Here is a 27438-nt window from a genome sequence, read left to right as displayed (position 1 = left end):
TCTGCTAGAAGTAAGGATTTGTCACTTTTAAGAGACAATTTTCTCAACCCACAGGTTTTTCACCCGTGCCACAGTGCTATGGTTTTAGTTCTTGTCTGTGCTCTGTCTTCTAACATGCAGCTTTTATACAACTGAAATAATTTCTGATCAATCTAGTAAAGGGTCACTCCAGGTCTGTTATGGGAAAGGAAAATTACAGGAAGCAAAGGAGAGAAAACAGGGAAACAGACCTGGTGAACTACAGGAGGGGTTAGTGCGTATAGGGAGGGGCAAGGAAGAGCAGAAAACACAACAGGACCAAGAATGCACAGTCAAAATGCTCTAACTAGAGTTGTTGACCAGCCTGCCTACAGGTAGTGGTTCTTCTTTCTATAGGAGCGGCTGGGAAATTAGACCCAAAGCAAGCATGGAAGTTAAGTGGTCTCACCTGAGGTTGCGTTCCAAGGAACAGTCCTGGTTGCTGATACAGTCTGCTCTTTGCCTTTTGAACCTGTGTTTTGTAAAATGTACAACAATTTGGAGCCATACAAGAACTGGAAATCTTCTTTCCCTTTTGTCGCCATGATGTGTTGCAGATATCATTTATCCGCCCAGCATTTCATTGTCGTCATTTGATGCCATCTTTTACTGAACATGCCTAACATAACCCTTTTTGAGGGTAAGTTCATGCTTGTATTTGTGTGAAGGTACCTTTTTTACTTTAGCAAAAGCTACACTGCTAAATATAAGGGAGGGGTTTATTATTTTTTATTTGTCTCCAACAAGTATTTGAACATGGTCAATAAATGCAATACGCTATCCACTTCATAGTAGACTGAAATGGTAGTGATGTGCATCTATTGTTTCAGTAGTGTACAGCAATATTGTGGTGCACATGAAATGCAGCTCCTTTAGATCATGAGTCGAAGGCAAACACAGTTCATTAGTTCTGTAACTTGCTCAGGTTGCGCCTCCATTATTAACTAAAATGAAGCTGTATTTGACTTGATCGTTTCTCTCCCTATATTTTTGTCTATGTATGTGGGTTCATTCTTAATGGAAAACGCTAAAAGGTTTGCTTATAGTAATTGAGCTCAATTAAATTTTTTAACACTTCTAAAGTATCTAGACATTAATGATAAGATTGGAAAACAAGCACCTTGCTAAGCCTTAGCCTAGGATCCCTCCTGTGAGTTTGAGACTGGGCATCACTTCTAACCCATGAGCCACCTATAACCTGAATCACAAACCAGGTAAAAAATCCATACAGTAAAATTGAACTTAAGTCAAATACACTTATTTCTGGCGAATATTATTTTGGTGTTTTTTTAAAAAAAAAGCATAAGCAGGAAAAAAATGGGTTAATAACTACCGGTATATTCACATTAAATATATATTTTAATCTGTCAGCTGTCAGCAAAAGAAATGGCTACAGATAATTAGATATAAACAGTGAAGGAAATAATTTAAAAGAAACTAGTTAAGACACTAGAGAGCAATATCAAAAATTTAATACTGGCAAGCGTGTCTACAGTTTTCAGGTGGACAGCTGTGATAATTTACTTTTTTAAGGGAGTCACTCTGGTTTGGATTAAGAGAAGTGACAGAGGAATTGTCTACCTAATACCTCTTTTATAACTAAAGGACACACATCTTTTGAATCTGACACTGTATTATTTGTCTCAAAACAATCTTGAGCACTATAGCATTTCATCAAAAAATTATGTTAGTCTTTGCCTGGCATTGTATATGTGCATTACTTTCATAAGTTTTTTTATTTTAAAGTCCTGTCTTTGACACTGTATCTTACAAATCCAAAGTGGAGTTCCTAAGATGGTTGGATGGTGCCTTCTCTATGCCTTCTTCCGGCAACTCCAATAATAATAATAATAATAATAATAATAATAATAATAATAATAATAATAATAATAATTTATTTATACCCCGCCCATCTGGCTGGGTTTCCCCAGCCACTCTGGGCGGCTTCCATAGAAACACTAAAATACAATAACCTATTAAACATTAAAAGCTTCCCTAAACAGGGCTGCCTTCAGATGTCTTCTAAAAGTTTGGCAGTTATTTTTCTCTTTGACATCTGGTGGGAGGGCGTTCCACAGGGCGGGCACCACTACCGAGAAGGCCCTCTGCCTAGTTCCCTGTAACTTGGCTTCTCATAGCGAGGGAACCGCCAGAAGGCCCTCAGCACTGGACCTCAGTGTCCAGGCAGTACGATGGAGGTGGAGACGCTCCTTCAGGTATACTGGACCGAGGCCGTTTAGGGCTTTAAAGGTCAGCACCAACACTTTGAATTGTGCTCGGAAATGTACTGGGAGCCAGTGTAGGTCTTTCAAGACTGGTGTTATATGGTCTCAGCGGCCGCCCCCAGTCACCAGTCTAGCTGCCGCATTCTCGATTAGTTGTAGTTCACCTTCAAAGGTAGCCCCACATAGAGCACATTGCAGTAGTCCAAGTGAGAGATAACCAGAACATGCACCACTCTGGCAAGACAGTCTGCGGGCATGTAGGGTCTCAGCCTGCGTACCAGATGGAGCTGGTAAACAGCTGCCCTGGACACAGAATTGACCTGTGCCTCCATGGACAGCTGTGAGTCCAGAATGACTCCCAGGCTGCGCACTGGTCCTTCAGCTCGTACAGCCAAGCTTGTGCCAAATATATTGCCCTGCTTCCCTTTGGACCACTTCAAGAGGCAGCCCAGGACCTCCATACACACTTCCCAGGGTGCACCCCAGGGAGGTCACTTTGGTGTTGCTAAAACAACAGTTTCACTACACGCTCAGAGGCACACTCCATTGTCTCTTGAGGCCAGGGGCGTAGCGTGGGGGGTGCAGGGGGGGGCCGGCTGCACCAGGCGCAACATCTGAGGGGGGCGCGCTAATCTAGTGGAAGAGACTCAAGTGCTAAAATCCACGGGTTAGGGGGCGCAAATTACTTGCCTTGCCCCGGGTGCTGACAACCCACGCTACGCCACTGCTTGAGACAGATGGATACCTACAACAATTTTACACTTTGAATTCAGAATCTTCCGCAAAATTGTGTCTTAATGTTAAACATTCTTCTTAGAAACCTCCTCTCAGGAATTGCATCCACAGGTCAGTGTCCTTTGCCCTTTATACATAACTCAGTGCAAAATAGATTCTGAGAGCTTGGTGTAAATTCCCCAGATAGCTGTTCTAATTAGGTCATAGCCTTTCCCACCACCTCTTCATCTATTTTTCACTTAGAACAAAGAAATTCTAAGCAAAAACTAATCCTTACATAGTCTCTAAGCCAACATTACAAAGTCTTTAAGCAGAGAATCTTGATTCCATTCTTATTCTAACACATTGTGATGTGTATGTACTCTTTGGTACTATCACAATATGGCGCAATAACTTTTCACCCGAATGTCATAACTGAAGTTGATGAAATCTCAGTTACAGGAATTTTTGTCAGTAGTTTCAGAAGCAAATGTACTCAAGAGCCACAACATTCATTGGCCTGAATGGGCTGGTCTGAGCTTTAATGTAGCAGTGATTTCAGCAAGTAATAAACAACTGTTGGACAGAGGCAGAATGGTGCCCTTGGTGATTTGTTGCAGGGGACTGGTGATAGAGGGAACACAACCATAGAAAAATAATTAAATGTGCCAGGTATCATATTTCTCACTCTATAAGACGCACCAGACCACAAGACGCACCTAGTTTTTGGAGGAGGAAAACAAGAAAAAAAATATTCTGAATCTCAGAAGCCAGAACAGCAAGTGGGATCGCTGCGTAGTGAAAGCAGCAATCCCTCTTGCTGTTCTGGCTTCTGGGATAGCTGCGCAGCCTGCATTCGCTCCATAAGATGCACACACATTTCCCCTTACTTTTTAGGAGGGAAAAAGTGAGTCTTATAGAGCAAAAAATACGGTACTTAGTTCAAGCACCAAGTTGTTGCTCAGTACACAATATCTATTTAAGGGAATGTTGCTTTAGTGGTTCTCGCATGAGGTAGTATTTCAATATCTCTCTTCCATCTCATCATTCCAGCCTTTTGAAAAGTGAAATTCCCCATTAACTTTTATTGATCAAATGGTGAATTTTTGCGGGGGGGGGGGATGGAATTATATTGGGAGTCTATAGAGACAACATGCAAAATTTATTAATGTGTTGACTCTCTGTTCTTGGTTGTTTCAGTCATTGGTCTGATGAGTCAAAGTTCAATAATGTCAGACTTTGAAAGTCTAAATGGTAATCAGCTATTAAAGATTCAAGTAGCAGTAATCTTTGACTGCAAGAATCCAGTATTCAAATATTTATATCCATGTTTTGATAATCAAATGCTGACACAAATTATTTAAAACTAGCCCAGGTGTCACTCTCTGTACATGTTTATTTGTATTGGAATGTGAGAATCAGAAAATGTTAAACCAGAGTTACCGTATTGGCCTGAATATAAGCCTCGCTTTCCCCCCAAATTCCAACCGTGAAAAGTTAAAGTTCAGCTTACATTCGCGACCTTAGGGTATGCAGCCAGGAGTGCGGTGAAGTGGCGTCCGCCAGGAAGGGAGAGAGCGAAGAAGGGGAAAGGCCAATGGCAATGCAGCGCGGCTCCCCACCCCCCCAGTATGCAGCCAGGAGCAGCGAGAAATGGAACGGCTTGCTTATATTTGGGTATTTTCTTCTCTCCCCCCCCCCCCGCAATTTTAAAGGTGTGGCTTATATTTGGGTATGGCTTATATTTGGGGAATTGCGGTACTTAATTTTATTAGTTCCTGCAGTTTTCTAATTTTTCCCAAAATGCATTTGCCCACATCTATGTAGATAACATAGTTTATAGTTTTGAAATAATATATTAATAAACATGTTGTGCGTGACACATAAAAAACATACATTATTTCTCATAAATGGAAACACATTTATTTCTCATTCTATAATGAACAAGTGTTCTATTGCATTTTTCTGAAAAAAATGGGCAATTATTCCATGCTGCTAAAACCTCACTAATTATCCTCCCCCGATCTAATATAATAAAACAACTTTAAAACAGAAAATTTCCCCACACTTGATTTTATAATTATTGCAGTAGATACCCCAGTCTAACAATTTTGCTGCTAGCTTTTTTTTTTTTTAAAAAAAAAAGAGCCTTCAATCCTGTACATAGTTTTCTCGGAGTAAGTCTTATTGAAGCCTGTAGTTCTTTCTTTGGAGTAGAGTGTAACCCAGCCCCTTATAATTATTGGTGTTTTGATTTTAGGGTGGAGTGGTTTTTGTTTGTTTGCATTATACTTCAAATAAACTTATTCCTGTGACTGTGATTTAAATAGGTATTTAAATAGTGTTAGTACTCCAGAATGAGCTGCTCCTTCTTTTTAGTAACAGTGATATCACACAGTGTCAGGGACTGACAGGATGATGAGGAGTGGTGGGAGGCACCAGCCAGGGAACCCCCAAAGGAACCCCCAGAGGGGGAAGATTGAGAACCCAGGAATTGGTGGCAGGACACCAATGAGAGGTCAGATGCAGGGGTGGAGAAGGGCATGCGGTGGTGGTGGTCCACCCTGGGTGTCACCACTGGGGGGGACACAAAATGCTGGGTGGCACTCACCTGCAGTGTGCCCAAGCCACGTGTCTCTCCTGGGAGAGACGTGGTGGCTTAGGTGCGTACAGGCTCTGCCCTGCCCAAACGGTCCACCCACTGCCTCCCCCCCCCCCATTTGTAGGGCAGCTGAGTGGGAGGAAGCAGTCAGACTCCTTGGACACCCCACGGAGCACTCTGCCCCAGTTGGCCTTGCCCCAGGGCACGCGTGCCGCCCCAGGCACCTGATTGGCTTGCTCCGCTGCTGGTCAGAGGGAGAAGAGTGGGAGGAGCTGTTAGATGCTGAAGGGGCACCAGGGTTTAGTGAGGAGGAAGAGCCTGTAACAGGCAGAAGTTCAAACTCAGAGGCTGAAGCTGGTGAGGCAAGAGGCTGCAGAAGGATCCAAGGAGATTCCCTTTCCTACAGTGACCAATTCCCCTCCCTGCTTGTCTCCAAGGATGCACAGAATGATGCGTAGAGACGTACAGAGATTAGAAGTGCCCAGGCACAGTTTGAGGCTGCTTGGGAAACATCCGGCAGATGAGCCTTAGAAAGAGTGGAAGGCAGGGACCATCAGTCCTGGCAACTGCTCTATAGGGGCAAGGCTTACTGGGCAGAGTTGCTGATTGCATGCCGTTTCTTTGAATAAAGAGTCAACCTCTCTGGCAAACTCTGCTTCTTGCTTGCTGACCTGCATCTGACTCCAGCCCTGACACATAGTGAAATCTGATTGGCTATGCTATGACATCACTGGCCACATTATGGCATCACTTTTTAGGAAGATTATCTTGATGGGCATAAAACAGTGTAGGAAGTTGATAAGGGCTGTGAATTGAGGGGGTGGGGGAGGCAGCTTCAAACCAAATCACACTAACTCATGCCAACTCATTTCTTTTGGAATCCCAAAGACACTATGTATTTGTGGAGAGTCCTTCCTAATTTTTGTTTTTTGCAGGTTTTAATATTTTAAATATTTTAATATTCTTCTGGAAGCCGCCCAGAGTGGCTGGGGAAACCTAGCCAGATGGGCGGGGCATAAATAAATTATTATTATTATTATTATTATTATTATTATTATTATTAAGACATTAATTATGTGCTGCGTCCTCCATGGGAGTATTAAAAACTACAACACATAGCGTAACCCTTAATAAGGATTTCCTTGCTTTTATGAATACTGTAAACATGTTTGCACAATAACCAGTTCAAAATATCAGTTAGTCCATCTAACTGAGAAATTACAAGCTCCCTGATTCTCGCAACAATATAGAACTCCAGATCTATTGGTTTGTGGCTCAGTCCTGACACAACAGTAGAATGTTGTGACTGCTCCTGCTAGGAGAGAATTTCATCTGATCTTCCTGTTTTGTTTCTCAAAAAATGAGATAAATTGGTGTGTTCAAAATATGGGAACATTGTCATTGGTGTTCCTGCTTTAGCCAAGCTAACAGAAGTGCTAATTAGTGCTGACTGTGGTGAAAACATTTAGTGATATGAAGGGCACTGCTTTGCTTTGAGCTCAAGCATAGCCACCAGTTTGTATCCCTTGCACCAGGCCATTTTTTCTGCCATAAGATGCTAGCATTTTGTCATTAGTGACCTGCCCCGTGCATGAATAAATCAGTAGGTAGGAGAAGACAAGTCCATTAGCACCCCCCCTTCCCCAAGACATTCTGCAACAGTAATTTATCCTTTTAATACAGAAGAAGCAACAGTAATTTATCCTTTTAATACAGAGTGAAAATTCAGTGGCTAACCATTGTTGAGCTCCCACTTCCCCTTGTGAGAGTGCATATAAACAACGTTGTGCTAGATGGCATCATGAAAATACATAACTTGTTAGAACTGTGCTAGGTTGGCTGTCCAGGCTTTCCTTTGTGCATCATGTAGAGCACCAGTTGTACACTGTACAACACTACTCTCTTCTGAGTAATAGGAGTCCTGTTCAATATGATTAGTCTTTCCCTCTATTCACTAGTCTGAAAAACAGGGTATAAATCTTATTTTTGCCATCCGGAGTTTTTATGCTTTACACAGTATAGCTGGTGATTGTTTATGCTTTGATTATGTTGTTGGATAAGTGGATCTGGGAATCTCAGATGCCCTTCCATCAGTTGCAACTTGTAAGTTTCACTGGGCTGTTGTTATTCTGTTCATATGAAAGTTCTGCTATATGTGAAAAAGAGCACCTATGATCATTGCTATTAGCTTTTTATGCATAAGAAAGCCATTGTGTTAAGTGTTATCTGTGTAGGTGTCATTGCTTCTGCATGTGCAACTTAAATGTTTCAGAAGTCTGTGGGTAGTACAGAAGTCTGCAAGTAGTTCAGATAAAAGAGGAACTTTCAGCTATGCACAAGAGATTAACCAAATCCCCCTTTTATCACTTTGAGTTACAGGTATTGAGGCATGGTGACCAAATGTTTAGGTTGCTTGATTGAATATCTGATGGTCACTTCTTGCTTAGCAGGGGCACACCTTGGTAATATAGACGCCTCAGCGAGGCAAAAAATTGACACACACACCCAACAGCCCTAACCTTCCCAAAGCCAGGTAAGAGAGGCACCAGGCTTCAGGAAGGTGGTGTGAGGCTCTGGCAGGGTCCTAGAGCTTCCACACCTCCTTCCCAAAGCCCAGTGCTTACTGGGAAGACAGGAAGATGCCTCTTGGCCCCTGTTCCTTGTGCAGAGGAACCAGTTGTGTTGCCATAAATCTGCATCTGCACTTAGGTAGATAACTATTGGTATGTCGGGTGCCATGAAGACAACAAACTGTAGAAGCAGTCATCAAGTTAGAAAGTTAAATTTCAGTGCTGATAAGTGCCAAGTGATGTTCATGGCAAAATACTCCTTAGTATATTCACAAAATGATGGATTCTTAATGAACTACTGATACTTAAAAGCCAGTTTACACATGTATTTACATCACAATGTGCCATTACTTGATAAGCACTTAATGAGTCACAGTGAATAATGTCTGCAAAAAAAAGCACTGGTGATATGAGCACCTCTTGTTTCTCAGTCTTCATGTTCTGACCATGCTTGTGTGAAACATGCCTCAGATTAATTTCGGGACTGCTTTGTTGGCCTTACACAATGGTGCAATCTGAGTTGTAGGGGCAACAAACCTGGAATTGTTTGCATAATGGTTGTTAGGATTCTCCCTTAATCACCACTGCAAGATAGGCTTTGATTTTCGGTGACACACAATTTGCTTCCATTTGGCAGATCTGCTTCTGTAGTTATCTACTGTCTTGTATATATCTTCCTTATCTTGGCATACATTGTTTTTGTCTTCCCTCCCACATTGCCAATGGAAAAAAAAAACCTGTATGCTTCTCAATATAAATTCAGTGCCAAGTAAAACACACTGCAAATAAGCCACCTGTATTCCTACTAAATAGCTGCCAGCTGTTCAGCATCCCTATGCATGGCAATGCTAATGGATTTATTTTGTTTTTATTTTTTTTTTTTGTTTTAAAAGCTATAATGTCTGGCAGAATGTTTTCTAGTGGATTCAACATTCATATTACCCATGGCACTAAGCTGCATGGAGTAAAATGGCCTTTGGGCAGATGCTCCATAGCCCTTCTGATCTTAATCCTTGTTTTGGCTCTTGTGGAAGAGCTCTGTGCTACAGTTTTCAGGATAGTGAACTCCTTTGTTACTGAAAGCCCCATGAAGGACATGAAAATACTCTAACATGTTTGGAAAAGCTGCTTCCTACTGATGTTTTTCTCTTCTTTTCCAGTGTCTGCATTTCTTACTTTCCATCACTTTTTCTCTAAAGAAAGATGTCTCCAGTGCTGGTTGAGACAAACCAGTTTCCAGTTTTTTTTGGGAGGGAATAGGATGTACAAACATATTTGTGGCATGGGTTATAGCATATGGAAACACAGGAGAAGCAAATGGTTGAAATAATATGAGGATTACACATGCTTTCCTATATGTTGAATAGGAAGATGCGTTTGAAATCCTGCTATATTTATTTAATAAATTTGTAGTCCACCTTTCTGCCAGGATCCAAGAGGAACATCACATGGTGACCTCTAGTTTTTCTGAATGACTCATCCCATCATACCTGACCATTAGCTATGCTGATGGGAGTTGTAGCCCACAACATTCAGATGGCACCACATTGATGTACCCCCTACTTTAAGGGCTAATAATCATAAAGAGTTAGCTGAGCATACAAATGACAAATGGGATTCTGTTCTTCTGGTGTGGAACCTAGCATAAGAAAACACAGGAGAAACTCTTTTCCTCCAGGGAGTTCCTAATGGCTTCACAGTTGTCTGGGAATCCCTGATTCAAGTTTAAGCCCTGCTTATCGGAGGGTTGCTGCAATAAAAATGGTGATTGGCAATAAAAAAATGAATGGGGGGATGGAAAAAAATGGGGAAGGTGGGAGAGTTGAGGAGACAAGGGTAATAATGGGAGGGGGGAGAGAAGATTTTGAGCCAATTAAGGGTGTGTGTGTGTGTATATATATATATATATATATATATATATATATATATATATATATATGGAGAAAGTAAATAAATGTGAAGTGTGGAAGAAAATGAGACCAAGGAGGAAGAATTGCATGAAAGAAATATTCAGGGATTAGAAAGGATGCAATGAAAACATCTGAATTGAAGGGATGGGAGGGGTAAACTTAAGTGTGAAATGAAGAAAGGGTGAAGAGTGGAAGGAAGAGGAAAAAGAGAAGCATAGAGAGAAGAGGAATATCTGCAGAACTTGTCTTAAGCAGGCACTGGGGAGTATCTGTCGGTTTTCTTTTTTTAAAAAAATAAATAAAACCCCAAACTACATTTGAAATCCCCACTGTTCTCATTATCTCAAAGTAAAAAAGAAAGATAGATAATTGGGTTAGACAGAGTGTAGGGGCAGAAATACTAGTAGAGAATGAAATCTCCATATCCAAGAGAATGCAAGATGAAGTAGAGGCTAGATCCTTTGAATACACTGGAGCACTCAGCAAAAACTCACGTCTGTCCTCTTGAGCAGTCTGGGTGCCAGTCGCCAGGTACATCCTTCCTGGTGCTATTGGGTGCCCCTGGATTTTTGCAGTCATGCTAATAACAGTTTTGTAGCAACCAGAGCATCTCTACTCATTCAGGAGCTTTCCAAGCCATGTATCCATTTGTTCCACATAATCAGAAGCAGCACAAATGGAGTGATTACGCTGCTTCTGAAGATCCTGATTTGTCTTCCTGTTGGCAGCGAAAATTTGGGGAGGGGGGAAAATTATGCACACACAGTACCTCTAGCTTGATTCTGCACTTGGAAGATCATGTATTTTAATCACAAGGGAAGCACAGATTATGGAAAACGTTTGAGCTGAGTAAAATAGAGTGGGTGTGAAATATCCCTATGGAAACAAGATATTTTAAGGTTGGGGTTCATTATGAAGATCAACCTTTAAATGATGACTTCAGCAATTATACAGCGTGTGAAGGCATAATGACTGACAGATGTCAAAGAAACATTGTCTGGGTCAGGTGGCAGAGAAGGAGGCTGCTGCTATGCTGGCAGAACTGTATTAGTATTAAGTAGCATTAGTCTACAAGTGGGACATTATAGATGGTGAGTTCAGGAACTGGAGAGGTGTTGATGGGCACTGGGATGCTGACAGCAGAAGAGAGAAATTTGAGGGCCAAAGGGGCTCATGCTCACAGTTGTGCTGAAGGAGAAAATTCACTGAAAGGTGGTCCTGTCTAAAGGGAAATGAGTGAGAATGGCAGATGACAAGGGGTAGCATTCTGGCCCACAGAGATTATTTATACGAGGTGTTTCTTGAAAAGAAGAAGAAGAGGAGGAAGAGTTTGGATTTGATATCCCGCTTTATCACTACCCAAAGGAGTCTCAAAGTGGCTAACATTCTCCTTTCCCTTCCTCCCCCACAACAAACACTCTGTGAGGTAAGTGAGGCTGAGAGACTTCAGAGAAGTGTGACTAGCCCAAAGTCACCCAGCAGCTGCATGTGGAGGAGGAGGGAATCGAACCCGGTACACCAGATTACGAGTCCACCGCTCTTAACCACTACACCACACTGGCTCTCTTATTCAGTTGTGTCATAGGCTTAAGTACAATTATGCTTCAATGTTTTGCTGTAGGGAAAGAAGGGGAGGCACATGTTGTTGTTTTTTTAAAATTATTGTTTGTATTTATAGATACTTCTTGATATGACTTCAGACTACTTTTTCATACTATGACTTGAAGCGAATTTATTTTAGCCATGCACCAGCCATGTTCATATGTCATGGTAAGCCATGGGTGATTGCTTACTGTTACTGTGAATGAGCAGCAAATTCTTGTACCTTTCTGGTTTTGTTCCACCCTTCCTCAAGCCAGGAGTGGCAAGCCTTGTGACATGAGAATAACAATGGCAAACCACGGCTTGTTGGCTTAACAGTTGTGGTTTGTTTGGGAGAAACAAACCACAAGTGCTGATTTACATGTCACAAGAAGCCGAAGTTCATGGCTTGTTGCTCCTGGCTCAAGGAAGGGTACAGCAAAACAGGACTGCTCTGGTATTATGCACTGGCCTGCTGCTGGTTCATGCATGCTGTTCGCTGTAAAGGTAAAGGTAAAGGGACCCCTGACCATTAGGTCCAGTCGTGACCGACTCTGGGGTTGTGACGCTCATATCACTTTATTGGCCGAGGGAGCCGGCGTACAGCTTCCGGGTCATGTGACCAGCATGACCAAGCCGCTTCTGGTGAACCAGAGCAGCGCACGGAAACACCGTTTAACTTCCCGCCAGAGCGGTACCTATTTATCTACTTGCACTTTGATGTGCTTTTGAACTGCTAGGTTGGCAGGAGCAGGGACCAAGCAACGGGAGCTCACCCCGTTGCGGGGATTTGAACCGCCGACCTTCTGATCGGCAAGTCCTAGGCTCTGTGGTCTAACCCACAGCGCCACCCACGTCCCACTGTTTGCAGTAAGCCATGGTAATTGCAATGGCTGCCCAGTTTTGACTTCCATTTCCCCCCTTCTCTTTTGTTTTCTCAAGTATTTGAAAGGAATGGCTCTATACAGACAGCCACAAATTTAAACAATCTTCAATCCTTCGGATCCGGCGTATGCTTCACTCTTTCGTTGAAAGCAGTAGGACTTAACCATTTTTAACTTTGCAACAATCATGTCTGTGGGAAGTAAGAAGAAGAAATATGTACATACTTTTTTAAATGGTGCGTATCATGGCAGGGTTCTTTAGGATCAGAGTTGCCCTTAATGTTTGTTTGTCTTTGACTTTCTTTTGTTCAGTTGCAAAACTTTCTACCAATCTCTCCCTTGTGTCTGTTTCTGGTGTTCAGTCCTGTGATGATGCATGTGGAAAAATACTAAACGGGAAAAGTGGAATTTAAAAATCTGGCTCTCGTGAAATAAGAACTACTTTCTGAAGTGTACAAAGTTTGAAGATTAGAAGGTACCCAGTGCTATACCTCCTGATAGTATACATTACATGATTTTACCACAGAGTGCATAAGCTTGAATTATAACTATTCCCCTTGGTCATTGTTGCAAAGTGGTCGTGAGGAACTCAATTCAGAGACCATGCCTATCTGTTGACAGGTTGTAAATGCACAAATAGAGAGAGTGTATGTGTATGCACACATGCATGTTCACATGCTTGTAGTAGGTTTTCACAGGAGCTTTCCTCACTGCATAATCATATGCAAATATTTTAGGATCAAAGGTAAGTCAAAGAAAAGTGGCACTAAGACAGCTCAGCTAGCAGCCTAACTACATGACAGACCCACAGGCAACTTCTGAGCTGTCAGCTTCACTGCCTGTGGAGCTCACTGTAGAGCCAGATGCTGCTGCTGGAAGAATATTCTCCGCAGCGTGGCATCTGGGCTCTATGATGGCCTTGTGGATCACATGTCAGAACTGGAGACGGGCACAAAGGAAAATAGGCTTTGCCTTGTATTAATAATAATTAAAAATAAATTGGCAAGCCAATTTCAAAGTCAGTTTCCACCTGCCACTGTTTAGGAGCTACAGGGTATTAGAAAGGCCAACCCCTGCAGCTTGGTGCGCGTATACACACACACACACACACACACACACACACACACACACACACACATTCCTTGCCAATTGCAATGACTTCTTTTAGCTGTGTAAAAATCATGTGCACATGTATCTCTCTGCACACATGGGGGAGTATGCAGACAAATTTGCCCCTCCCCCCCATTTGGCTACAATGCAGAGGGGAATGTAAACATAGAGTGGCTTTAGGTAAGTGAGGCACAGGAAATTAAGCTGTGATAGCCTTTACTTGCAGTTTTGTAATATACTGAGGCACTGGATTTACATGGATTTTCTTTTAACATATTGATTTATTTTTTAATTATGAATCCATACACATCAAAACATACTCATATATTCTGTTTTTTCCTGCATTGCTCTCACGTAGTTACTGCCAGGAAAGCCTACATGTTTTATGTAGCTTGCAACCCACAGCAAAAGCCATACATGTGTGTGGAATACTCATGTTTGTTTTGTTTTTTTAAAAAAACATTCTAAGGAATCATTCAGTAGATTTCTGGTTAAGTTGGAGACACTATACTTAATCATTTGAAGTGCTCACAAAACTATCATACCATGCTGAGATGGAGGTGAATAATTAGCAGAATCATGCGATGTAGCTGTTGTTTTTCTTCTCTTCTTGGGTATGGTTCTTCAGTGGGTAGACGTGGACCAGATCCAGGCGCTATTGGAGTAAGCTGATTTTCTAGATCCATTTCAATCAAGGTTTAGGCCCTGTTTTGGCACAGAAACTGCTTCGGTTGCCCTGTATGATTACCTCTGTTAATTCTCCTTGACCTCTCAGCCACTTTCAGTACCATCGACCATCGTATCCCTCTGGAACGGTTTTGAGTTGGAGGTGGGTGGCACTGCTTTGTGGTGGTTCTGGTTATACTTGGATGGTTGTTTCCAGAGGATGGTGCTCTTTGGCCCTGTGGAGCCTTCAACGTAGGGTTCCTCAGGGCTCAGTTTTATCCCTCATGGTGTGTAACATTTACATGAATCCTCTTGAGTGGAGCCATCCAGAGTTTTGAAGTATATTGACAGCAATATGTTAATGACACACAGCTCTTATCCTTTACATCTGCAGATGCAGCAGTGGATATGCTGGACCGTTGTCTTCCCTCAGTGATGGACTGGATGAGAGCCAATACACTGAAGCTCAATCCAGATAAGACTATTAGTGGGTGGTTCCTTAGACAGGATGGATGGGAAGGTGCCTGCTCCTGATGGGAGGGTTACACTCCCTCTGAAGGAGTGGGTATGTAGCTTGAAGGTGCTTCTGGGTCCATTGCTTTCACTTGAGGCTTAGGTAGTCTCTGTGGTGCAGAGTGTCTTCCATTAGTTTCAGCTGGTGTCCCAGCTGTGCCCCTATTTAGCCAGGGATTGCCTAACACCTGTCATCTATGCACTGGTAACCTCCAGGTTAGATTACTGAAACACGCGGTTACGTGGTGCTGCCTCTGAAGACAGTTCGGAAAGTTCAACTGGTGTAGAATTCGGTGGCCAGGTTGCTTACAGGGGCAAGATAGGTCGAGCATATAATGCCAATCCTGGTCTGACTTCACATAGGCTGCCAGTTAGTTTCTGGGCCCAAAGCTTTAAATTGCTCAGGACCGCAATACCTCAGGAACCACCTCTCCCCATATGAACTGATCCAGACCCTGCAGTCATTATCAGAAGCCTTTCTTTGTGTGCTTCCTCAGCAAGAGGTCCAGAGGGTGGCAACATGAGAACAGGCCTTTTCTGTGGTGGCTCCCCATTTCTGGAATGCTCTCACCAGGGAGGCTCACCTGCTGCCTTCATTAATTATCTTTAGGCACCAGGCAAAAACATTCCTCTTCTCCCAGGCTTTGGATAATTAAACAATTTATGTCAATTTTGTGTTTTTATATTGTGAACTGCCTTGTGATCCTCAGATGAAGAGCGGTATTGAAATTTAATAAATAAAATACCAGTTTAGACAGAAAACTAAATGTCAGGAATATATATTGCAACATGCTAGTCTTCTGTGTGCATGTATTTTTTTTTTTAAGTGAGAGACTATTTTAGCCATTTTGGATGCTTGTGCACTCTGAAATGGTCCAATTCTGAAAGACCTGCACATGATGATAATACTGTTCATATAGCTCAGCAATAACCTGAATTGAAAATACATTACCTTGGGTACCTTGGGATGCGAACGGGATCCGTTCCGGAGCCCTGTTCGCATCCTGAACACAACGTAAGCTGCGTTGGCACGTTGGCGCATGCACGGGTAGCATTTTGCTGCTTCCGCGCATGCGCGTGACATCATTTTGAGTGTCTGCACATGTGTGAGTGGCGAAACGCGCTCTGTTACTTCCGGGTTGCTGTGGAGCGCAACCCGAACGCGCTCAACCCGAAGCACATTCAACCCGAGGTATGACTGTACTTGTTATGGATGTACACTAAAACAAAACAGACTTTCATGTATGTGGGTGGAGTCTAGAACCACCCCTCCCCCTGCCTGTCTTTTTAAATTTTAAAGGTAGAGAAAGATAAAACATGCACAAAATATATTATTTCTCACACTGTGCTCAGTAGTGGCCTGTACTCTCATTTAATTTTTGATTTCCTTCCTTGTCTAAACCAACAGCTCAGGGCAAGTTACAATATTAAGAATACACTATCCCAACAGGGGCTGACAAGGAATTTTCTCAAGTTAGGATTTTCTTTCTTTTGTGCAAAAGGCAAACTACATCTAAATATTTATTTTATTTGTAGTATGCATGGCTTGCCTTTTCTGTTAAAAGTATATAACAAGCCGAAACTTTTACAAAACCCAAAGGCCCAGTCCTCAAATCTCTGTACGTACTTCTTTGAGAAGCATAGTCTACATTTTGCTTGAATTTCCAATGCTGCATGAATACCTATCTAAAGTTAATTTTTGCCTGTATCTAGGTCTATGCTGATGTATTCGTCAGAACGGGGGAGTTAATTTATGAAGAATGGAAGCATGCATGTATTTTCAGCAGAGAGCTGTGCAGTGTAATGTATTAAACTGAGAAGCATGGAAAAGTGATGGTCTGTGTCCAAGCAATTTGGGAGAAATTTGCCTGTTTTTTTTAATTATAAACTGATAGGGATACTGGTAAACATTGAATAATGCTTATCCCCTGCTGCTGTATCTATGCAAAGGTGATCATTGTAAATCATTGCAGCTTCTGCCAGGATATGTATACTGCAGCTGGCCTGCTTGCCTAGCGAAGATCACATGGAAACTTGCAAGGGGCGGGGGGAAGAGTCACATTAGTTACAGTTAGATCAGTCCTTGTGCTCTGGGATGTTAGTTCTACACAGTCCCACTGAACCCATCAAATGTCATCCTGCACCATCTGTTCCAGAGATACCACTTTCCCATTCTCAAAAGAGGAACTGCCTGGTCGTCATTGCTATGCACCTCAGCTTTTAAATAACTGAGCGTGTTATAATTACATTGCAACAGTGATGTGACATCCCTTTGGGAAGGAAGGGGGTTGTGCTGACATGATGTTTATAATGGATGCTTACCCAGTTCGGGGTGGGCAGTGGTTTCGACCCATAGCATCCAATCTCCATTGTGCGGCCGACCACTGGAAATCACCAGGCTGTCCTCAAGGTACTATGGGGGATCCCGCCACCCCCCTTTTGAATTCAGCCAATCCAGGTGGGTAGCTTTGGGAGCAGATATGACTGCAGCAGTTTTCACTCTGATCATAAAAGGTGGCAGCTGCTTTCCTCAGCATCCATTTGGCCGTGTTGTGAAGAGGTGAAGCAAAGGAGCTTCACAATGCAATCTTATGTATGGGATGAAAGTTCTACTGTGTCCAGTGGGCCTACAGGTGTAAAACACCAAGGGTGCCCTTTTTGTGTCATAACTCCATAGCAAAAATATGTAATGATTACAGAAATGTTGTTCATTATGCGGGAGAAGCTAGGGTTGGAAGTCTTAACTTCAGTATGTAGTAGAATAGGGCCACAAAGAGAAAACCTGCGATCTGAAGCAAAACATAGTTTCGGGGTCTTCCGCTTATACCTCTTCCAGTTGCTATCAATATATTGAAATACACAGAATATCAACATAATAAATGTATGCTTCATAAAGTTTAGTATGGAGTATTTAACTGTGGTGAATTCATTAATAACATTGAATTTCAATTCATTGGGCAAACCTATTTTAATGGTATGCAAAACGAATATCTTTCAACATCAGGAAATTACAAATCATTAAAGTTACTATAAACATTATAGTTACAAAATTTAAGAACAGGAATTTTCAAATGCTTGCGTTAGTTCAAACAAAGCCTTTTATTACAATAATTAATGAATCGTGTAATACTTAAACTGGTAGGCTACCTGAATGACTTCTTCCTTGCTTTCATTTTGGTGAACATTGATTAAATAATGAAAAGAGATTTGGCTAGCAAACCTATTTTCTTTTGAGAGCATAATAAGGTGGTTTAACCTTTCTTGCCCTGTGTAGATCTCAGGAAATCTTTTCTCACTTTTAGGTTACTAAAGGTACACTCAGCAGAAAAAAGAATAAAGATGTTTTATTCTTGCTAGCTTTTAATGACTTAGAACTGATTGTCACCAACAGAATTACAATCAACTATATCTGCTTAGTTTTTAAAATTTGTATTTAATATTACTGAGGGTTTTATTGTATTCTTACAGGTGTATAAATATTCAAATAATTATGCACCTAAAATATTTACTTTACACACCTGAAATATAGTTTCTTTCCTGTGACTAGATTTGCATCGCTGGATTTACTTTCTACAAATGTATAGAATTTTAAAAATAGACCCAGGCTCAGTCACGTCATCATATGTGGTATGAGAGAAAGCAAAACTCGACATTAACAACATTTTATATGAATTTGTAGGGAAAGGGCTCTCTCTCTTGTATTCTGTGATTCTAGTAGCATACATTTTTCAAAGTTCAATTTCACTAGAAAGTTATTGCCCCTACATGATTTATTGTGATTCATCAGTTGGTTATCAAAATGAAAGGGGAAGAAACAAATAACTCAGGGATAAGAACCATTTATATTAATGCCTAGATTGCAAATATTTCAATAAGATTCATAGTGTGTGTGTTGTCCTGGACTTTACCCTTACACACACACACACACACACACACACACACACATATAGGTCTCGTTCCAGACCTGGCTTGAAATACCAACTAAAGAAGTTATCAGTGAACACTGAGGTCCAGCGCCGAGGGCCTTCTGGCGGTTCCCTCACTGCGAGAAGCGAACTTACAAGGAACCAGGCAGAGGGCCTTCTCAGTAGTGGTGCCTGCCCTGTGGAACACCCTCCCATCAGATGTCAAAGAAATAAACAACTATCTGACTTTTAGAAGACTTCTGAAGGCAGCACTGTTTAGGGAAGTTTTTAATGTTTGACGTTTTATTGTACTTTTAATATTCTGTTGGGAGCCGCCCATAGTGGCTGGGGAAACCCAGCCAGATGGGTGGGGTATAAATAATAAATTATTTATTATTATAAATTATTATTATTATTATCATCATCATGATTATCATTATTATTATCATCATCAGATTACTGTCCTGTAAACGGGTTATCCATCAACTATGAGAAATCCAAAATTTTGGTCCTCAAGAAAAGGATATTACCCTTGTAAATTGGTACTAGATGGCCATAATCTAGAGCAGACTAAATGCTTCTGGTAGCGTAGGGCTGTTGTTTCACCACACAAAGCCCTGAAATTGCCACTGGCAGACTTATCTGTCAGAAGGCAGAGATGAGCAAACTTGCTATACTCTGTTTCTTCTTCACAAAGGGAGGTCACTATGTTCCATCAGTCATGCAAGTCTTTATTGCGAAATCTGTTTTCCAGCTCCTTCATGCTTCAAACGTCTGATACAATGGTCTGTTTTCTAAGTTAAATGGGTTCTAAGCTAAGTTCCTTTGGTCCCTACTTCAGGTCCCAAACTGTGTCCCTAACTCAATTCTATTCTTGTAAACAGGTGAATGCCCACTCTCCACCAAAGTGTGGTGGGTTGCCTTGAAATACTGGCTGAAGATCTCAGTATTTGGCCTCGGGAAATGATTACTTTTACATCTAACCAATGAAGAGTCTGTCAGCTTATGGTTGTAAACTATGGCCCAAAAAGCCTCTTCAGTTGGTCTTTCACCATCCTTTTTACATAACCTGGGCTGTGAAATTGTCTTTAAATCCTTGAGGCAGAGGTTATGGGATATTTCACATGGCTATCTTCGCTCTAGATCCTATGTAACCTGTTGGCCATTTGCATCTGAAATCCACTATGGCCATGATTTTCAGTTACCATCACATTTCATGAGTCTGCCTGTACCTAACTATCGTCGATTATTCACCAAAGCTAGACTAAATGTATTTCCATCAGAAGTACTAAACGACAGACTGTCTGGTATACCCTATCAGAAAAGGCTCTGCTTATGCTTTCAGGGTGTCGACTCTATGAAGCATATCCTACTACACTGTGAGCAGTTCAAACAAGCCAGGGATCAATTTTTTATTTTTTTTTTAAATAAGAAGAGTTTGGATTTGATATCCTGCTTTATCACTACCCGAAGGAGTCTCAAAGCGGCTAACATTCTCCTTTCCCTTCCTCCCCCACAACAAACACTCTGTGAGGTGAGTGGGGCTGAGAGACTTCAGAGAAGGGTGACTAGCCCAAGGTCACCCAGCAGCTGCATGTGGCGGAGCGGAGACGCGAACCCGGTTCCCCAGATTACGAGTCTACCGCTCTTAACCACTACACCACACTGAAGCCAGGGATCAATTAATTAAACCCATATTGGTAAACTTAACTGGAAAATCTGTAACCTTCCACCTTAAGTACCTCCTTGGAGATATGTCAAATGGCCCTGGCTATGTTCCTCTCAGAAGTAGAATGAAACAGAAACCTACATGCTCTGGATAAAACATAGCGACCGCCTTGGAACCCTTTCGCTGTATTTCTGTTTCATTTTGCTTTTGAAATTTTTGTGTGTGTGTGGAAGGGCACAGAATGCAGAAGAAACAAAACTGAAGGCAGGATTCTATATTTGTGTGTGTGTGTGAAACAAAAGAGAATGGCAGTGGGGCGGGGGAGGGCAAAGAGCTCTTTAATAAACTTGAGTACGGGTCTATTTTAAATCATAGAACATAGCATACCACCTAGCACAAATTCAGTAAAGTAATTGTAAATGAATACCACCCTTGGCATCTCATTCTGCTTAAATGGGGCTTATGGTGACTGTGATGCCAGCTGAGTTCAAAGAAGGATTGATTCAATAAAATAGTGAGCTGCAGCCTGTAGTTGTAGTTGATCGCAAAACTCTATGATCAAAAGTTAAAAACAAGTTTGATATTAGAAAAACCTACTGTTCAGTATTCCCATCAATAGACTGTACTACAGCATATTTTTCTCCCTGTTGATTGCCATTATTTAGGTCTGTGCAATTGACAATTTGTTCTTTGGGTGGGGTGGGGGATGGAGGTGCTAGTAGTCATATTATTGTAACCCACCCTGGGAGCTTAGGGTGAAGGTGTACATTAAATTGTAATAATAATAATAAATTATATATTGATAAAAGTGCTGTGGATGCTAGCACATAATTGGCTGCCACAGGCATGAAAAATAGAATAGGACAGTACTCTGTAATAGTGAGTACTGACACATAAAGTTGTTGGCATCCATCTGTCTCAAGAGAAAATGGAGTGCGCTTTCAGTGGTGAAGTCAAACCGCTGGAGAATCATAGCACCTGTTGTGGCTGCAGAGACCGGTAACTTGTAACTGCTGCCTCCTGTATTGTTTTTGCTGTGCTAGCAGCACCAAAGTGACCTCTCGGGGTTGCAAGTGTGTATGGAGGTCTTGGGCTGCTCAGGCGACAAGACCTACCTCTTGGTTTTGGTGATGTGGTCTAAAGGAAAGCAGAGCAATACATTTGGCACCAGCTTGGCTGCAGGACTTGCCAGAAGGAGGCGTACAAGGCGCCATCCAACCATCTTAGGGACTCCACTCTGGATTTATGTAGGGTTTACTCCTTTAGCTGTTTCTTCTCCTGGAGTTGTCCTACATGGAATTTTCCTTGGAGTTTACTCCTGAAGACTTTCATATGAATTCATATGAATGAATATAGTTGCAAGGATCAGAATTACTTGCAGAAATCCAGACTGCATGACCTGGTCAAATTTGTCCCCCCCGCTATTTTATTTTTACTTACCAAACTACTCCCCCCCCCCTACATATCAGATGTGTTAAGGGTTTGCTATCAGTCTACCAGTTCACTTGAGACCAGTAAATTGATGGCTCTGTGCCAAATATAAGTTGTGGGGAGAAAGTCCCACATTTTATTTTTTTTTTGAATTTTCTCTGCTGCAGCCAAGGCAAAGGTTCCATTAGCACACCAAGCTAACTAAATGTGGCCCAATATTGGCATGCCTATGAGCTGTATAGCAGCAGTAGGAACTTACTTAGGCAGATTTGAAATCTGCTTGAGAAATTTTCTTTGGAGTACAGTGCAAAAATTTCTTTGAAGAAATGTTCTTTGGAGAAAAATTTCTTTGGAGAAATTTTCTTTGGAGAAAAATTTCTTTGGAGAAATTTTCTTTCGAGTACAGAGAGCCAGCATGGTGTAGTGGTTAAGAGCGGTGGACTCGTAATCTGGTGAACCGGGTTCGCATCTCTGCTCCTCCACATGCAGCTGCTGGGTGACCTTGGGCTAGTCAGACTTCTCTGAAGTCTCTCAGCCCAGTGGCGTAGCGTGGGGGGTGCAGGGGGGCCGGGCGCAACATCTGGGGTTAGGGTTAGGGAGCGCAGATCCACGGGTTAGGGGGCGCAAATTACTTGCCTTGTCCCAGGTGCTGACAACCCACGCTACGCCACTGTCTCAGCCCCACTCACCTCACAGAGTGTTTGTTGTGGGGGAGGAAGGGAAAGGAGAATGTTAGCCGCTTTGAGACTCCTTCGGGTAGTGATAAAGAGGGATATCAAATCCAAACTCTTCTTCTACAGTGCCCGAATCTTGAGTGGTCACTTTCTATAAAAAAATCTGGCTATCAACTCTTAACATCAGTCGTTTCCTGTGTGCATAAAATATTATTCCCTTTTAAGGACAAGTAAAACTCCATGGTCTTTCAAGTAGGCAGTGCAGCACCATTTTTTAAAAAAGTGATCCAGATGGTAGCTTGACATCTGTTCTGGGAGAACTAGTGGAAAGCATTCTTCAACTGGTTAAAGCACAAGGGCACTGGATTCTGCAGTGGGTAAGGAGGACCAGCAAAAATCAGGTGTTCTATCCTGTACAAGCAGAAGTGTGATCTGCTATTGCAAAATCACCAGTAGATATATAGTAATTCAGTGTTTTGTTTTCAGGTTGTGCTGCATTATATATATGTGTGTGTGTGTGTGCGCGCACACACACACACACACAATTATTTGGACATGCCTATATATGTGTGTATGTGGCCTTTGAGGATATGGCTCAAAAGCTCTGAATTATCATGAGAATATGTGGTAGTACAGAAAAGGGTCATGTATCTTGTAAAGGTGAATACCAGTAGCATTTACAGTGCTTATTAATTGCAGCAGTAATATAATGTGGAGGATGTCCATTTGTTAAAAACCTACTTGCTTTTTTAAAAAAAAAAATGGCTACAGAATTGCTAAGTAAGCATTCCTGATAAGAAATTGGGGTTTCCTTCTGGATTTCTGTGATGATGGAGTGTGCGTGCATGTTAATATGTAATATCAATTAGAATAAATTTCCAAATGATTCTTCAATAACTCAGATTTTGAATGAGGAATGTATTTATAGAATAGTTTCAGGTATTTTGCTTTCTCTCCTTTGTGCCCAGTTTTTATTTCCTTATCTAAAAATACATTTTTAATGGCTATGTTTCTCCCCCCCCCCTGCCAATCATCTAATCATTTAGTCCCTGTTTCCTTTCTTGTGGGGCATAGCTGGCTTCCTCCTCCCCCCCCTTTTTGCAGTTCATCAATACAAAACTGATTTGAAGCTGAGCTGTATAATAATAAGCCTTTCAGCAGCCAGGCTTGACACTTGCCTTGTAATTAAGGCCTTGATGGTTGTGTTGATGGCAAATGAAAGAAAATGGCTTTGTTCTCAATTCCAGAGGCTTGATTGCTGGTTCTCATTCTCACCTGAATTCGACCCATTCTGCATTGTGCACATGATTGCTGGAGTGTGAGTAATTGCAGCACTGGCAGATGACATTTTCATGAAGCACACTCTGTACTGCTCCAGAGGGAATTTGCAGAATTTAGAGCTGGGGAAGCTCATCAAACATGGATTTAGGAAATGCCTGTATGAAAAGTGGGAGCCCACAACCAAATATCAGAGGTTTTCTTTTGACATTTGCCTTTTACATAAAGACAGCTTTGCGCAACCTGCTTTGCCTTATGTTGGCAGTCTTTTTAGAGCCAGGATTTGGGATTGTAGATGGTTAGTTATGCTCTTTAGGGCCAAAATTCCTTTTTGGGCTTTCCTTGATTTGCTTCTTTCTATAAGAGTACCATTAAAAGAGAGAGGCAGAAATACAGAGAGAGATTTGCATGTCTCCTGACTTAATGTCTGTACAAATAAAAAGTCTTTACTATTGCTTTTTTTAAAAAATAAATAAATCTGCTAGCTAGTCATATACAAGGGAAACTACCTTGTACTTCTTAGATCTGGTGATTAGTCGTATTGGTGAAACAAAGGTTTTATCATTTAAAATAAATTCATTTTCCTGATTTGTTTTCCGTGTCTTACATATATTTTTAATGAATTAAACATGTTGTGGTGAGTGAAATGGATAAAAGAGCAGGCATATAAAACAGTGAACAAAAAAAATCATTGGTTCCAAGGGAGTCCTTCAGGAAGAGAGATTAGAAGTAAAAACTGAAAATGATCTGAATGAACTGTCATAACAAGATTCTAATTCTGAACAAGAAAAATAATAGCTTTATTTGGCAAGCTGCAAATAACTGCATATTGAAGTGCAAACTCTCTGTGTCACATTTTACAAAAATCCCTATATCCCTTTATTCCATCTCTTGGATTTACTCCCCCCCCCAAAAAAAAACCCCCAACAACTCCTGCAGCCTGTTTGTGGGGGTGGTATTATTTTCCACATACCATCATTACTCTAAGAAGGGGGGGGGGAGTACTTCTAGGCAATTCAGTCCACTGTAAGTCCAACTGAAATTTTTATACATTTTAAAAAAGATTCTGTTCTTGTCACATAGAACCACCTCCTTTGCACCAGAAAATTCCTAACCAATGGTGACTTAAGGAATTTTTATATTCTTGTCTGTCAGGCTAGAAAAGATCTCCCATACTAAGTACTGTCATTCTACGAATCATTCTTAGTAATCCAAATACGTTCTTGTGTTTCATATACCCTTGTAATATCCCACAATGTTGCATTATTAAGGTTTTCCGCTGGGCTTATTGATCAGCCGCTGCTTAAATTAAAATAGCTACATTCTCTGGGTCTCTGTAGGAAGCTGACTTGATCATTTGAAATGAGCAGTCCAGCCTGCAACGCGGGATCAGTTCAAGCATCAGTTCTGCTAGACAGTGCTTTAAATGAGACCTTGCCTCATTTAAACCATTGAATGGATCCCTATCTTGGTACTAATTCATGGCAACGTGATGAAAGATCATTCTAAGTTACAGTGAAAAGTGGCTGAATATGAAATTGCAAGCACTCTTGAATTATCAGGTGTCTGCATATACGTTCACATTTCCTGCATTTTGGAGGGGTGTGTGTGTGTGGCCTGCTGTGTTAGAGAGAGAGAGAGAGAGAGAGAGAGAGAGAGATGTCTCCTTTTTGAGGTTGCATATTCCCCCCACAAATGTTGTTAAATATTTGAAGCTACAATTACAGTTTCCAAGTATAGTTTCCAAGCAGCATATACAGTTCAGTGCATGTGCAACTTTATATCCTTTTTGCATTAAAGAGCTAGAAATCCTTTTGAGCTGTGGAGAGAGGCTGAGCCATGCTCCCATAGCACACTGCTCTGTTTTTGATTGGGAATTTACAGGGCATATTTATTGTTACATTACATTCTCTGCATTCACCTTAATGGGGCAATGCTTCACTAATTCATGGGAAACAATCGTGTGGAGCAAGCTCAGTGCTGCACTGATAGCTTGGGAACCACAATTGTCTCCCTTGCTTTCTCTTCATATTTTCCATTTCCCCCTGCTTTTTATCGGTCTTTTCGCAGGTCAGTTGATGATTCTCTCTAATATTATCTTTCCCAAACCACTTTTGCACATTCTTTTCCCCACCCCACCCCCCGCCCCAATCCCTTACTTTTAGCATGTCCCTCTACTGACAATTTCAGTTACCCTTTCTTCTCTGTTCTTGCCTTTTGCCACCATACTGGTTTGTCTTTTGCTCCTCATTCCCAGGATTCCTTGCTGATCCTTGTATGCTTCCCCAGTCCCTTCGGTTTTCCAATTCTCTGTCACCCTTTTGCCACATAAAGTAAAACAACAGTACCTGCTTTCCTATCCTGCCTTGAAGGTTATGGGTTTAAAACCAACACACACACAAATCTCAGTATCAGTGTATGTTGGTCAAGTTGAAATTTTCTATCGAAGAACTCCTTTGCGCTTCAAACATCACACTGGTATTCTACTAGTGTCTGTAGTATTCTACTAGTGTCTGTAGTGGTCACACACAAGGCTGTGTACACACTCCCATTTACTCTGCATCCCATCCCTGGTTTGAAAAACCGTGAATGTAAGAAGTACTGCATTTTCCTCCAAAGTAGCTTCAATCTGATTTTAAAACAAAAGAAACATGTAAACCTACATGTAAACATCATGGATGGAAGCACCTCTGCTCCTATTCTGGTGCAGCAGGTTATCTTTGCTCATTGCGTCAACACTTGTGTGAGCCATTAGGCTTGAACCCAAGCAGAGGTGTTGTTGCCTCCTAGGAGCACGACTCTCTCCCTATTTTTACAGTCTAAAGCTGGAAATAAAACTGTATGCTTATCATACCTCTGGTTGTTTTTATCTTGGTGGATCTGACTAATTTGCCCTTACTGTTGCGGTGGTGTAACGCAAAGTTCCAAATTGTGTTCTTTTTATATTGGTACAGTGGTACCTCGGGTTACATACGCTTCAGGTTACATAAGCTTCAGATTACAGACTCTGCTAACCCAGAAATAGTACCTTGGGTTAAGAACTTTGCTTCAGGATGAGAACAGAAATCGTGTGGCGGTGGCACGGCAGCAGCAGGAGGCCCCATTAGCTAAAGTGGTGCTTCAGATTAAGAACAGTTTCAGGTTAAGAATGAACCTCCAGAACGAATTAAGTACGTACCACTGTATTGTTTGTTTGTTTGTTGTTTATTTATTATGTTTGCTGCTTTGGGAGGATATTTTCCTGAAAAGTGGGATAAAATAAATAAATGGCCTTCTGTATTCCTTCAGTAAGAAATGTTGACCATGCAAATAGTGAGCTTTCATTTATTTTCAGGGAGCTCAAGCAGGGTGTGTGTGTGTGTCTCCTAGGCATGGTACTGGACTATAACTTCCATCGTTCTTGATCATTGATAATGCTAGGCCTATAGGAATTGAAATCCAACAACATCTGGAGTGCCACAGGTCCACCATCCTTTTTTTATGAGCATAACAGAGTTTGCAGTTGCAAAATTTGAGAGAGGTGCCTTTCGTGGGGTAGGTTAGATGAGTAACCTTCAGAAGATCTAGGCTTCTCCCCTAGTGTGCCATTTGCAAATTTCCAGCGTACTTGGTTTCCTTCTGTTCATGCAGCAGTAAAATGCAAGCTACTGATAGAATGCACATGAACAGGCTTCAGAGTAGCATGAGT

General features: G+C 41.6%; 1 protein-coding gene and 1 long non-coding RNA gene across 18 annotated transcripts in view; both read left to right on the top strand.

The window, feature by feature from the left end:
• The window catches only part of MYT1L (myelin transcription factor 1 like), a 313980-nt gene that overhangs the window by 59052 nt on the left and 227490 nt on the right, over window positions 1-27438 (top strand). The gene's annotated exons all lie outside the window — the stretch shown is intronic.
• Window positions 10895-16623, top strand: LOC308583208. Its single transcript, XR_014006124.1, has 3 exons — window positions 10895-11130; window positions 12908-12979; window positions 16507-16623. It is a non-coding gene; the product is annotated as an uncharacterized lncRNA (long non-coding RNA).

Source organism: Podarcis bocagei (assembly GCF_964188305.1).
Source record: "Podarcis bocagei genome assembly, chromosome: 3".
In the NCBI taxonomy this organism is placed as follows: Eukaryota; Metazoa; Chordata; class Lepidosauria; order Squamata; family Lacertidae; genus Podarcis; species Podarcis bocagei.
Note: the sequence above shows the minus strand (reverse complement) of the source record. Positions and strands in the feature narration are given on the sequence as shown.